Raw genomic sequence first — 12,500 nt, 5'->3', positions numbered from 1 at the left:
CAAGATTATATCCATGTGATATTACAATTAACGGTTGTGTTCCCCACTCTGGCCATTCGTAATACCACAAGCTGTCTGACATAACTTCAAAGGCTGCCTCTTGGAACTGAACTGCTCTTGGCAAGGCCCAGGCCGTCTCCATACCCCTGTAGTGTGTGTATCTCGTCTAACTCGTATGTTGGTCTGCTCTTTAATACTCGGTGTTGTTCTGTGAACCTGTGGTGGGAAACCTGGTGTGGGCCCCAGCTCTGCCTGGATGGATGTGTCTGGGTTTGCGTCGTACTCATCTGAGTCATTGAGAGTGGCTCCGCCCACGGCCTGCTGCTCTCCATCCAACATCCTGCAGTCGCTGGGACCTTCTTGGGCCTGGCAGGGGCTGGTTGGAACTGGCTTCACCGGTCCTAGATTGTCATGTGACATCATCAGGAGAGTGCTTGTCACTAGTTTTCACCTCACAGTCATTTTTCTCATCCTTCTTTATCAGTTCCATACTGTCTTTCTTGTCCTCTGGAACTTCAGTGCAGTGATTCAGGTGATGCCACTTTGTGCTTCCTTCCACCTCGACAGTCATTGGTGTTTTTCTCACAACCGTGTAAGGCCCTTCACACCTGGCTCATGCTACTTCCGTCAGGAGACAGTCACATACACCTGATCTCCTGGCACCACTGGTCGGACCAGATTCTGATCCTGGTTGGCCTCTCAGACTTTTTCCTGCAAATATATAGTTCTTTGGAAAGCAGTCAGTTGTTTCGTATATGCTTCCCACTCGTCTCGCACTGCTCGAATGACGGTCCCTTATAAGGACCTTTTATAAGGACCTCCTCCAGTGCAAATGGAGGCAGTAGTGGAAAAACGCAGATGTAGATGGATTCTACATGGGTGGGATATATTATATCGGTGGGGAGCACAGTTCAGTTCAGCCTGGGCTCCTCAGAGCGAGCAGTTGAAGAGCTAAAGGCCCAAGGGACAAGTGACTTCCTCAGCGTGTCGGTGTGGGACGACAGTGACAACAGCCTGTCACTGAAGGAGCTCCTCTGCCTGGAGAGGGTGCTGTGCAGAGGGTGATTGGGGTTGTCCTGGATGGACAAGTACCAAGTCAGAGTAAGCTTTTGGCACCCCTAGCATCCATAATTGGGCCCCACCATGGGCTTCTGTCTATGTCCTCTTTGGTCCCTTGCTTCCACCTTCTCATTTGATGTGTTATATAGGCAGCAGTGTTTTCAGTCTCCAATAGCGATTCCCCCTTTAGCCCTTGGGGATCCACTTTTGTTGGATGTTCCTCGTGCAGTGCCCCCCAGAGTATGGGTCGGTACACATTGCTCATCTGCTCTGGGGCTCAACATCCACTCATTGTTACTGATTCTCAGTATGTTTTCCATCGTGGGGACCCCACAACACTGCGCCCATATGGCCTTAATGTCCCCCAGGGCCAGCAGTGTGTCCACTGTTTCTTCCTCAAATGTTCTGATCCATTTGTTCACACCCTCATGGATATCAGGCAGCCAGCTAACCAGCCCAGCGAGGTCGAGCGTTCACCACGGCACATAATGCCCTTCAGTTCCCTTAATCAATATTGGGTATTGATCATCAATTTATTGATCAGATTTTCTTAGGTTTGATCTTGCCTAAAATCCCACACTTGACCCCCATGTCGTCCCTCTGTTGGTTGTCTGGCTTTTTTCAGTGCTGCAGTATCTTGAAGGCATATCTCTGATTGGCGTTTGACCACGGGCTTGACTCACTGTTTTCCTCTACCTTGCAGACTGACTTTTACTCGTCTGAGAGTTGTCTTGATTTTCTGCATCACGATCTGGGGCCCTATTAGCACACTCATCCCCCATTTGTGAGTCTCTTTGGTTTCTTGAATTATTATTTGGGCTATCTTGTCCCGAGGCGGTCTGCAGTATTAACTCAAAATCTCTTGAGAAGTTGACCACTCCTGCCAGGGATGGATACAACCCAGCTGGTCGCAGCGCGGGGTTTGTTACTTCTGCTGATGTGTGCTGATTTTTGTGATGCCTATGTTGCTTGTCTTTTAATTCTGCAAGACCCTGCCTCAGAATTTTTCTGTAATTTTCTCCTACTTCTTTGAACATGTTCAAAATTTTTTATCTCGAGATCTCTTTTCTCTTGCCTTTTCTTACTTTTGTCTCTTATTTTATGGTCTTTGATTCGCCTTTCCGTATCTTCACACACATCAAATGTGCCATTCTTGGGCCACGCTGGGGTTGTCCCTTTTGTTCGCTTCTCTCACTTTTCAGAAATGTTTAAAATTTGTCTAAAAGCTTTGGGTACTTGGCCCTGATTAAGGCGGTAGGTACGATGCTCATTTTACAAGTTGCACCTTTAAACTATTCTTCTTCTACAGGCACTTGGATTAAAAAAAAAGGAAAAAAAAGTTCCTTTCTCTGTGCAGGAGTTGAGGTGAGCACAAAGGAGGGGGGACTATTTTTAACTTTCTGTCTGTGTATTTTCTGGCCAGTGGCCAACCAATGAGTCAACTGAACTACAACACCCATGCACGCCTTTATCACTCCCACTGACCATTCGCACCAATCACACTTGGAGGAGCCCGGAGGTGTCTCCCCTTCAGTCATACACACTTCTCCTTTAACTCCTAAAATTCTGACTTTTCAATTATAACTGCGCAACAACAACTTTTCAATCTGTGCTACAACCTGGCCTATTATCTACTTCAACCATTCACTCTTCAACCATACAACACTTCTCTCATACCCACACACTTACTACCAACTTTGCAACTCATACAGTTACACATGATTATTGGAACAAATGCACGTTATAGATTTGCAAGAAAAAACAGTTCACATGAATTAAGTGTTAACATTTGTGGAATAGAGTGAATTAATTCTTTTATTTAAAACAAATGAATTATAAGTTTTGTGTGAAGGGAAAGAATGAATTTCACCTTTATAACATGTATTCAGGATTTAAAAATGCAGCAGTGTTAAACTCAGGTGTTACTGCAAGATAATCAACAGAACCCATCAAATTTCATAAAGTGAGTAGTTTAATAACTCTCTCTCTCTCTCCCTCTCTCTCTCTCTCTCTCTCTGCTCCTCTCAGCCACACTCTGACATTAAACTCAGTCACACCACAGATTTTAACACACGTTAACACACAGAGACACAAACTCAACCAACACAGAACATTTAACAAACCAAACACGGTCAGACTGAGTAAGGTCTGGTTAGTTGTCCTCAGTCAGGGAAGGATTCTATACAAGCATTTATTTTGTTTTAATTTTGTGTCCTGATTTTGAGGGATTTTCCCTCTATGTGTTCATTTATGAAGATTGTTATTATTTTCAACTGAATAGTTTATTGGAAGCTGGAGTGACTGGCTGATCAGACCAGTCACTCCAGCTTTGACCTCAATTTTTCTCCTTTATGAACTTTAGTGTGTTGTAGATTGGAGAGGTCTATAATTCACTCTTAGCTAGGAGTTCTATGCAGGTATTATAATTAATTACAATATTGATTAAGGTCGCCCCAAACTAGGATTGACGATCTGACTGATTCAGAGGACTTGAACTCTCAGGTCACAGCTTAGGTGTCCTTGCACCACCACTGTGATTCAGCTGATGGATTCAGTTCACTCCTTGACTAGTGGGTAAGATGTGACTCTCCTCCACATATGAGTATTACTGAGTGACTACAGTTGGGTTTGGGTTTCCCAGTTAAGAGTATTGTCGCCCAAAGCACTCACCAGATCAGACTACCTGCGATGCGATCAGCCTGTCACACATACGGTGCGCTTTCCCACGTAACAATCTTAGTTCCTCAGCCAGCAGTTATCATTGCTCACTTCCAGGGGCCCTGGTACCGGTCTTCTCACAATATCACAGCGCTTCACCAAATTCTCATTCCCTCAGCATGTATCACTCCTATGGCGGACAGCTCGTCTCTTGTAACAAACTCTTGGGACCCAACCCGTCCCTCATTTTTCTCAACCAGCTCATCTTCAACCACGGTGGCTGGCCAGCCTCACCGCCAGATATGCCCAATCAGCCGAAATGAGAATACAGACACACCTGCGTTGTTCAAGCCATGTCAGCACCTTCTGTGCTCTTCTCATAAAACCCGAGCACCTTCTGCGCTCGTGCTTTTTTTCTAAAATACACAAACACGCTAAACATGTGTCAGCCCACCCAACCAAACGAACCAATCAGTCTGGGGCAACTCAGGAGCCACTCCAGGGCAACTCCAGGGCAACACCAGGGCAACTCCAGAGTGCCTCCTGGACTTCTCCGGAGCGACTCTGGTGCAACTCCAGGGCAACTCCAGAGTGACAGCTCGAAACCACGTTAGCTAGGTAGCCAGTGATCACTGGCACATTGGATGAGCTGTTAACGTGCCAAAGGTTCTTCTGTCAGTTTCCTACACATGGGTAGTACAGGGTTCTGTACACACTCAGCTCAGACTTCTGGACATTAGTTATCAATGTGCCTGCCGCTGGTTGCTGGGCTGCTGCCATGTTCATGCACTTAGCAGCCAAGAGGTAGGGGAGGGAGAGGGGGAAGAGGAGGGAAGAGGAGGGAAGCATCATGCAGTCTGATGCTGTATCCCTCTTGTCAGCTCTGACCCGAATTGGGACAATGTACTCATTAAGCCCTCCATCCTCCTCTTCCTCTCCCTCCATCCTCCTCTGTGTCAGATCCGGTGTATCAGGTGCAGGACATCTCAGTGGAGAGTGGAGGTGATTGTGGACTCATATAATTGTTAGAATATGTGTGTGTGTGTGTGTGTGTGTGGGGGGGGGGGCTTTAAGGACTTGGCAGCTGCAGCCCCCCCTCTCCATTCATAAACACACCAGGTTCTTATATAACACCCACGCAGTAGATCCCCCCTCCATTGCTATTTATAAGCCCCATAGCATGCAGGGGGAAGCGCAGCCAATTCATGCAGTGCCCTTCAAGACCAACCCAGGGCCCTCAGGGGCTGCCGGGGCCTGACTTCAGGGAGCTATTATTAGAGCCACATCATGGGAGAGCCAGCATGTAGAGAGCAGGGGAGGGAGAGAGGGAGGGAGGCAAAGTGACAGATGGGGGGAGGATGGAGATATTGGACATCACTGACAAAGGAGGAAATCTAAAGGAATGGCTGGGAAAATACTGATGTCATGAGCCTTTAGTCGATCCACGTGATATAAAAGTACTGAGTCAGTGAGGGAGGAGAGGAGAGAGAAGGAGGGGTTTTGGTTTTCAAAATCCCTGTATATCCCCATTACACCAGCCAAACTGACTCATCGTGACCTCAACAATTGAGAACAAAACAAAAATTACAGTTATAAGTTAAATATTTACAAGGAGCTCTTTACCTCCCCCAAAGAGCACGAAACTCCCCCAATGGCTCAGATACGCATAAAAGTCACCAAATTGTCCATTAGCCTGTAAAAAGAGTGTTCAACCTGTAGCTGGGCCTTCACCAGGCCTTCCAGCATGGCTGCTGGGTCCACAGATCCCTGGTTCTGGAGATGGTTCCTCCGGGTCAGCCAAATGGCCAATTTTGCCGTCCCAGATAAAAAGTTCACTAGGGTGTGGATGGACTTCCCACTGACAGGTACCAGGGGCCAAAAATAAACAAAGGAAATGAAAAGTCCTCCCCAAACCCCTGAAACCAAGCCCTCAATAAAAAAAACCCCAACAACACTGGTGCCAGGTGAGGAACCTCGGCAAAGACGTGAGCTAATGTCTCAGTCCCGGAACAGAAAACACACCCCTCCCCCAGCTCCAGATCAAGGTGCGCTCTATTTCTGTTTGTTGCCAGCAACCCGTGCACAATCCTCCACTGGAGGTCTCCTGTCTGCTTTTCATTGGGCAGCTTGTACAGGGACTGCCAACTGCCTTTAGGGGAGCGTATGGGCCAAAAAAAATGGACCACCTTGACTCCCTGACATCTGACAGAGTGTTGAAATTAAGAGTTTTTACACAGGCCTGGTAAAAGTCCTTACTCCGGGCCACCCTGATGGAGTCCAGGCAGGGGGTGGTGAGAATCAGGAGGTGCCCCCCCACACACTCACCCAGAGCTGGGGAGACGGACAGAGAGGGGAAGCTGTACTCCCCGCCCTCGCTCCACTGTTCATACCGGCCACAGTTCACAGCCAGCACTCTCAGACACACTGGCAGAGCAGCACAGTCCTCCAAGACTCTGAGGATCAGCTGGGCCGAGGTGATTCTGCTGCTGTCTCTCAGAGTGTCCTCTGATGCTGCCGTCAACCTCATCAGGTGGCCCAGCATGGTGCATCCAGCCTCGAAGGTTGGAGAGAAGGCTGGCCTGGCTTGGGTCCTTATAAAACTGCTGTAGAACAGGGGTTCCTCATACAGCCAGGACCCAGGAGGCACCCTCTGGTCCCGTGTTTTCTTGAACATTTGCCAGGCTTGGAGCATGAAGGTAGAGAACGGCGCCAGCCCCGTGAGGTCCATGTCGTCCAGCTGCAACAGGAAGAGGTGCCAGTTATAACCAAGACGTCTCACTCTTCTCAGCAGGAGCCGGGCTGTATAGCACCGTCTTGAGCCACTGCGGTAGAGCAGCATCTGGGCCAATAGCAGTCTAAAGGAGGCCGTCCTTGACTGGATGTCAACAAGTCTCTGACCTCCCACAGCCACAGGCAGGTAGAAGGCCGCTGCCCTAATCCAATTGCTTGCCGGACCAGAAGAAGTCCACAATGGCTCTCTGAATGTCATCCATTAGGCCTCTTGGTGATGTCAGAGCTGTTAGTTTGTGCCAAAGAGTCGAGGCAGCCAAGTTATTGCCAACCTGAACCCTCCCTCTATACAACAACTGGGTTAGCAGCCATTTCCATTCAAACAACCAAGCGCACACTTTCTCCTTCACTCCCTCCCAGTCCTTTTTTTTCTTAAATCCTCAGACCCCAAAAACACCCCCCTTCTTTTCCCCACTCAAGACCCCCCCAGGAGAGGGTCGGCTTGGCCTAGCCCCTCCCTGGTCCCACCCACAGGGCTTCACTCTTTGACCAGTTTACCCTGGCTGAAGATGCCTTCTCATACAAGGTGAGAGTTCTGCAAGCAAACAACATCATTCTGATTAGATATAAAAACAGTGACATCGTCAGCATACACAGATAGTGACGGCAGTCTCTGGTCAGGATTAAAAGAGGACGGTGTTGTGAGACACCCCCAGCCTTCCTATCAGGTGGACCAGCAAAGGCTCAATGGCAATACCGTACAATTGTCCTGAGAGTGGACAGCCCTGCCGTATGCCCCTCCTTGCCGGGATGGGACGACTAAGCCCGGCACCCAGCTTGATCAAGCACTGAGCGTTCTTGTACATCAGCCCAACCCAAGCTAAAAAACCATCACCCACGCCAAAGGCCTTCAGTGCAGAACAAATATAGCCATGATCAAAAGCCTTCTCCTGGTCCAGCAAGACAAACCCAGCAGAGAGGTCATAACATTTACATAAATCAATGAGGTCGCGCACAACAAAACGTTGACCATAATTGACCTGTTAGGGACACAGTAAGTGTGGTCAGAGTGTATGACAATCCTGAGAATGTCCTTTAATCTATTTGAGAGTGCATGCGACAGCAGTTTATAGTCAGTACCAGGGGTGGAAGCAGAAAAAAATTTACTCAAGTAAAAGTAAAAAGTAGCTCACTTAACATGTACTCAAAGAAAAAATTTCCTTAGTTACTTTTTGAGGGGGGGGGGGGGTCAGGAGTGTGTGCGGCAAACCATTAGCCACCAATGCTATCGAACTTAGGTTAGTTACCTACCTGTAAGGTAGCATTGCTAACATACATTTAATGGCAATGCTAGCTCCTGTACTGAGTTATTGATCTAACAGATCTTACCTGTACCTCACCTGTACGTGCGTGCGCAGGTTTGATCTGAGTTTTTGAACGCAGATAACAAAGCTGACCCTGCATCACCAAGCTGTTCCCGCCTCTGTTCTTGAACTCGAAAATGTCCGTCAAACATGGCCAGGGATTCATTTTGTTTTGTTCATCTTCGCCTTCCTCCTCAGCAACTTCAACCGTATCCATTTCAGTTGAATTCATTTTTGTAGATTTGTGTCATATATTCAGTCTCCAATGTCTTGCAGTAAGCGTCTGACGTCACTGACGTGCACCTGAGCTGGGACAGACGCTGGCTCACGCTGGCTGCAGCTGTTGCCAGGGCAACCTTCGTGAAATTGTGGATTTATTTTACTCTGTAAAGGAATCTATTTAAAATGTAGTGAAGTACTGTTACTTGAAAAAAAATTACTGAAGTAAAAGTAAATTACATCAAAAAAGTGAAAGTACACAAAAAAGCTACTCAATTACAGTAACGAGAGTAAATGTAATTCGTTACTTTCCACCCCTGGTCAGTCCGCAATAACGCAACTGGCCTCCAATTCTTTAGTTAAGCCAGGTCCCCCTTCTTGGGAGGAAGGGAGAGTACCACCCGCTGGCAGGAGGAAGGAAGTGACCCAGTTTTAAAACTTTATTTAAAAACACAGAGTAAATCCAACCCAAGCAGTTTCCAGAAATGTTTAATAAATCTGAGAGGCCATCAATTCCTGGAGCCTTCCCGGCTGCCAACTGGTTGATAGCCACTGTAAGCTCCTCCAAAGTCAGCTCAGAATCCAGAGCAACTCTTTCTCCCAGACTGAGCTGCAGGAGGCCCTCCAGGATCTCCTCCTGGCACCCTCTGCCTCAATGATCAGCCCCAAACAGATCCGTGTAGTCGTCCATTACGTGGCTCCTCATCTCCTTAGGGTTCGTGGTCACGTGTCCTCCTGGAAGCTGGAGGGACCTCATCCACTTCCCCTGTGCCACCGACCTTTCCAGGCCGAAGAAGAACGATGTGGGGGCATCCATGTCCTTCAACTGCAGGAAGTGAGACTTCACCAAAGCCCCATTCACTCACTCATGCAGAAAGGAGTTGAGGGCCATCTTTCTTTTCTCGCAGCAGGTGGCCTGTAGCTGCATCTGGGTCTCCCTCAACTTTTCATCACCGCCGTTTATATCCACCCCAAAGTGAACGTAAAAGCTGCCACTAACGAAATCTTTCAGGTGGTTCACCTCCTCCAATCTCCCTCGCCGGACTCTCCTGACTCTTCATTATGGGGGATTTTAACCACTGCAGTTTGAAGGCGACACTACCAGGGTTCATCAATACATCACCCGTCCAACACGCCGTATGAAAACCCTAGACCTGTGCCATGGTCCTATCAAGGGAGCTTATAAAACCGTCGCTGCCCCCCCGCTTGGATCGTCGGACCATAATATTCTTCATCTCCTGCCATTATGTAAGACTGTCCTGCAACGAGAGCGCTGGTGACGCAGAAGGTTGACATTTGGTCCGATGAGAGTTCTCTGGCCCTCCAGGGCTGCTTTGACTCCACTGATTGGCCTGAGTTCCAGGACTCCTCTGACTTAGACATGAACTTCCTGATGTGGAGTGGAGCTGCGTTACATTTTGTAAAGACACTGTGATTCCTTGGAAGTTCAGGTTTATCCCAATAATAAACCAAGGTTTCACCTCAACTGAAAAACTTGACAAGCCAAAGGAAGGCTGCTTTTAATTGTGGTGATGTGCTTAAGGTTAAAGAACTAGAGAAAATGATCAAGGCAGAAATTAAGAGACCAAAATTAAGTACAAAGATAAGTTAGAAATAGAGTTCAACAGGAACAATCCTGGAGTTGCTTGGAATGGCATGAGGAAAATGACTGGCTGTCTTAAGAAGGAGAATACGGGAGTAACTGTTATGGAACGTGGTGGAGGAAGGGAGACCCAAAAGCAGACTGAGTATGGGAGGGTGCACAAAAGAGGTTTATTGATGAGACGGGTGGAGACTTGTGTCTTGAGGCTGGCGACTTGAGACCGGAGATGAAACTGGTGACTTGAGACTGAAGACTTTCATTTCATTTGAGATTTGACAAGTATAATTTTACTGATCAGGTTGATAACCTGAGACAGCTGACTAAGTCATCCCCCACTAGTATTGCCATTAGCACTGGGGCTGTGGTGAGCTCATTCAAGCAGACTGCCAGTAGAAAGAGCCCAGGGCCAGGATGATCTGTGGGAAGGGGCTTGAGACCTGTGCTGAGCAGCTGGGGTCATTGTCCAGAGCATTTTTGTCATTTTATTTTCAACTCTATTAACATGTGCACATAAATGATGACATCATTTAACACCTCTTTTATTGAGTCAGCCCCATCTCTTCCTGTTGTTGTATGGTTTGCTAACCTTAACCTGGTTGAGCGTTAACAAGCTGGGTCGACTTGTCACTGTTGCTGGTAGGTGAGGGGGGGAGATTCCGCCTCCTCTCTGTGAGTCATCTGACCGTCCCGTCCTGAGGAGGCTCCATCAGTCAGGACTCTGATGACCCTCCTCTCTATAGAGGGTTTGGGCTTCTGCCCTCAGGTAGAAGGTTCAGAGCTCCCACCCACAGGACCTCACGGTACCTACGCTCCTTTGTACGTACTGACATCAACATGCTGAATTTGCTCAAATGATGTCACCTTTGAACTTTCTGCGTCTTGGCACACTGGACTTTTGGACTGTTGCTCATGGTGACCTCTCTGTGGCGCTCTTGCTCTGTTTTATTTCACGTACCGTCCTCGTCTATCTGTGCTGTGATTGTTGCCTCTATGCTATTTGTTGTCTGGTGTGTTGTGTCGTTGGTTGTGTGTTTCTTAAATACCTTGCTACAACTTAATTTCCCCTTGTGGGACAAATAAATTGGACTTTGATTACACACTACAAAAAAATACTGCAAACTGATTGGCTAACAGCATTATTGGTTGGAGGAGACTCATGTGACATCCTTAGTTCAGACGCATGGACTAGAGTGCTTCAGAGAGCTACATCCCATATAAAGTTCTTCCAGGTGCTTCTAGTATTATGTTGCTTGTACACCAAACTGTCATACTAGAATGTGTTCTTCATTAGTTGTTATATTCACATCGGCATCCCAAGCAGGAAGAAGGGCTGTCCTGCTGCTGGGCTCCTCCACCAGAGGTCTGAGGGTCCTGCAGTACCTCAGTTGGTCCTGGACTGAGCCTCTGTACCTGGAACCTGCTGGAGTCACTCTCCCAGCTCCTGCTGCTCCTGCTGCTCCACTCCTTCTATGGGGGTGGTATGCGCCCTGCAGGGTCTCTAAAGTCCCCTGTCATGTTATTACAGGCTCTCTAACATTCTTGAAAGACTAAGAGAGAAGGTTCTATGCTAAACTACCTCGACAACATTTCAAGAACATTGTGAATGTTCTTGAAATGTCTGTCAAAGAACTCCCCCTTCACCTTTAATAAACTCAGAATCTGCAGGGAATGTTCTACAGAAATCATCTGAGAGAACAGCAGCAGACTTTGGGCCTCATGTGGTCTCCCTGAATCTCGGAGGGCTGCCAGGACCCTCCCAGTGAGGAGAAGCTCAAGGTGGGCTCCGATCAGCAGGCAGAACTCCAGGCTGGTGTCCAGTTCCCTTCATGGATCATATTGAGTCATGAAATATTCACATCTCTACGTTCTGCTGCACGACCGTAGACTACTGTAATGGAGACAGACCTGCAAGAACAAAAGAGCAAGAACAACCACAGAGCCGACTGTGACCTCTGACCTCTGTTGTGACTGGTTAGTTTGTTAGCCTCTGTTAGGTTGTTGGAGACAACAAACAATTATTTATTTAAGCAAAAAATGATGAACATAAGTCATGGTTTGATCAGTTTGAGGGAACAAGTTAATAGCGTGGTTGATAAATAATCAAACTGTGGGAACAACTTATAACTTTTAGCTACAAATGAATTCTCATGGTAACCCATGAACTGAATAGAGGGACCAAGTTCTGTCTTGATGCCCTTTGGGGCTTCACAGTGATCCCTGTCATTGACTTGTTTGTTGTTGTCCTGCTCTGAAGGTCACATGTGCGGCGTCGCCTTGGGGGGTTCAGGACGTGACATCGGTGAACACTCTCATGGCCAGAGGTCATGTACAACTGTGTCACTTGCTTTTTTATTTCAAGGCAACACCAGACAAATATTTACCCCGAAGCGAGAGCCTGAATCTCTGGGAGGGGAGGAACCACCAAGACGGTGAAGCTTCGCTGTTTCATCCTGCTGTCACTAACAGAACGTGTTGATGCCACAGAGCGAGTGCTTCAAGAACACGCCGCTGTTGTTGCTGCCTGAGACCAATGGAAACATGAGCGTATACCTCTTCCTCTGGCCTCATTTACATAACCCCGCCCCTCTACCCTTCTTCCTGCTCTCATAGCGGTGGACATTCGACTTCGTGGCCCTGCATTCAGACTGTCCACAGGCCCTGCCACCACCGCCACTGCTGCCACCACTGCCTTAATGCACTATGACAGCCCATTCTGGCTCAGCCTGTACTGTGAGGGTTTGACTCCTTTCTAAGGCTGCTGGAGACACAAATCTAATAATAGGAGTTGTGAATCAAAACAATACCCCCCCCCCCCCCCCCCACTGGACAAAAGGACAGTCGGAGGAGTTGCCTGTGAAGGACAGAAG

The sequence above is a fragment of the Aulostomus chinensis genome, chromosome 4, assembly GCF_037954235.1.
Source record: "Aulostomus chinensis isolate RoL2024-O1b breed Wild chromosome 4, RoL_Achi_v1.0, whole genome shotgun sequence".
NCBI classification, from domain to species: Eukaryota; Metazoa; Chordata; class Actinopteri; order Syngnathiformes; family Aulostomidae; genus Aulostomus; species Aulostomus chinensis.
This window is presented reverse-complemented; position numbering follows the sequence as displayed.